Source organism: Lepidochelys kempii, chromosome 1, assembly GCF_965140285.1.
Source record: "Lepidochelys kempii isolate rLepKem1 chromosome 1, rLepKem1.hap1, whole genome shotgun sequence".
Lineage (NCBI taxonomy): Eukaryota > Metazoa > Chordata > Testudines > Cheloniidae > Lepidochelys > Lepidochelys kempii.
In genome coordinates, this window is record NC_136380.1 from 14632008 (window position 1) to 14634791 (window position 2784).

Consider the following 2784-nt stretch of genomic DNA (forward strand, 5'->3'; position numbering starts at 1 on the left):
TTTCTAGCTCTGGAAAGGACTCCTTTGCTCTGCTCTGCTCCCCCCACACCCTCAAACTTTCCATTTGTGCTGAACATCAAGGAAAAAGGCACAATCTCATTATTCCCATTAGTCGTCATCCTACCAAGGAGAGATTCTGCATCTTCATTTCATCAGCTTGGAACTGAGTGGTCTCGTTTGCCCTCCAATAGCAGGTAGGTGGAAATGGGCTTGTTAATTTTTGGTACTATTTGCCCTTTCCTTCCCATTCTTGTAGTGCCCTCGCCTGCACAATTACTTCTGTGGTCTCCAGTGACTATGAAGCCTGAAGACAGCTTTTAAAGTGGAGGAATGTGTTGCTGGGCTGGCAAGGTAGAGGTTAAGTCCCCTGGTTCTGTACAGAACAGGTACAGCATGGGCAGTGGCAGGGCAAGCTTCCTCTCCAATGTTGTGGTGGTTTTGTATTACAGTAGCACCTAGAGTCTTAAGATCAGGGCCCTATTGTGCTAAGTGCTGCATAATGTAGGAAGAGACAGTTCCTGTCCCAGAGAGCTTCCAAACATTCTCCCCATTTTACTGATGAGAAACTGAGGCACAGAGTAAGTGACTTGCCCAGGATCACACAGGGAAACTGTGGCAGAGATGTGGGAATTGAACCCTCTTCTCCTGTATCCTAACCTGGCATCTTAACCATCAGGCCGGCCTTCCTTTTACATTGTGGCTGAACCAGGAACTGTGCCTTGGAGGGCATCTCGTGGGAGTAAGAGTGTAGTTTATTCTACATGCTTGTTCAGCGCTGCCTGCTGGCATCCCCAACGAGGCGTGTGATGTAAACGCCTATGAACCAGGCCTGAGACTGCTAATCCGCTTCACACAGGTCATAGCAGGAAGACAAAGCTCAATGATCCCAAGACCTTTGAAGGGAGGGGAGGTGGTGGATGACTTGCTTCCAGATGACTGCGAAAAAGCAGTTTCTTTGCCCACAAAGTTAGTGCCAGGGTGGGTGTGTTGGCGTTTTGATTTAAAACGAAGGCTGGACAGTGCCAGAAGGTCTAAAACCCTGTCCCTGATGAGTGTACTTGAATTCCATGTCCTTCCATTTTACTGTAGCCTTAATTTTCTCTCCCCTACCCAGCTGAGTGATTGATTAAATTTAGAGGCACTGCTTGCTTCTGTGCTAGTCTTTGTTCCTTGAGCCTGTTTTGTCACTGCCAAAAAGAGAGGTATTTTTACAGCAGGTTGACTCATGCATGCTATCCTAGTGGAGACAAGGCTCGGTAGTTTTTACCACCAGGTAGCTAGGGTAAAGTCAGCCTCGGATGGGGGTACAGTGCTGACCTTGCCTAGCCTGAATGAGCTAGCTCTGATCGTCCGCTGCTCACAGAGGTCACATGTTCTGTTAAAGTCCTACATTTCTTCCCCTCCCTCACCCTGACTGTTTCCCCCAGTCATCGGTGTGTGGTGGCTCTGACGAGGTGCTTAGATACTTCTAGGACCCTCATTGCAGAATTGTTTACCTGGATTTGCTTTGTCAAATTTCTCCACTCTTTTCATTGTGCCCATTAGCTGACCTCGTAACCTTTCCTCCTGAGAAAAACGAGGCCTCGGTAGCCTTTCTTCACTAAGGTTTTTTTAATAATCAAGGTGTAAGCGGGGGAATAGTCCTGCTATTGGGGGAACTTCCCTGGCTTCTGCACTACCCCGGTGAAGTGGGCTAGCGAAAGGATCTGAGTCCTCGCTCCCACTTCCTTTACCCAGTGGCCTCCCTGCCTTCGAGGACTCCCCTTCCACTCTCCTGTCTGGCAGAGTCCTCGTAACCCCAACAAGGCTGGGCCCAGGATTCCTGGGGGGCTTGACCCCCAACCCTGCTGCGGTCACCTAGGACAGGGGCTAGGGTGTCCCCACTCCGGGGTACTCTCTTTGCACTGGGCACTTCTCTGACCCACTGACTATTACATACAAGTTAAAGCAAATTCAAGTTATTTAATCAACAATTAGTTTTAAAAAGAATAAGGAAAAATGGGAAAGGTTAAAGGAAACACATCACCCCGCTCTGTGGCAGGAAACATCACAAACGGTGTCTCTGGAGCGTCAGGGCAGTTCACAGTCTGTTCCTTGTAAGTCCCAGGCCTCCTGCTCAGGCCCTGGCTGTGCTGCAGGGATGATGTGGGTTGGACACTTGCTCTGGTGGTGGTCTCAGGCTCTAAGTGGTAGGACCCTTCTTCCCAGTGTCGCCCCCGCCCTGTCGGGGTTATGATCCACGCCTGGCCTGCAGAGCCTCTTGGCTGAGGTGTCTCCCTGTGCTGGGCCTGCTGCCCAGGGTCCCCCTCACTCTCCCCAGCTGCTCACCGCACCCAGCTCCAGACTGCTCCAGCCCCAGCTCCACCACTCGGTCTCTGCACTGCTGCTGCTGCTCTGCCTCCAGCTCCCTGGGCTGCTGCTCTGGCCCCTCTGGCTCTGGTTGCTGCAGCTCTGCTCCCAGGACAGGTCTGCTCTCTCTGGGCTGTGCCTCTGGCCCCTCGGGCTCTGGTTGCTGCAGCTCTGCTCCCAGGACAGGTCTGCTCTGCAGGCTGCTTCTGTGACTCTGCTCCCAGCACTGACCTGCTTCCTGGGCTGCTTTCCTGGCCCCTCTGGCTCTGGTTGCTGCAGCTCTGCTCCCAGGATGGGGTCTGCTCTCTCTGGATCTGGCACAGCTCTGCTCCCCAGCTCAGCTTGGGCCCCTGCTTTCTCCTCAGCTTGACCCCCACTCTGTCTGACCCAGGCAAATCCAGCTCACACAGAGGATGTGACTTCCCTGGCCTCCTG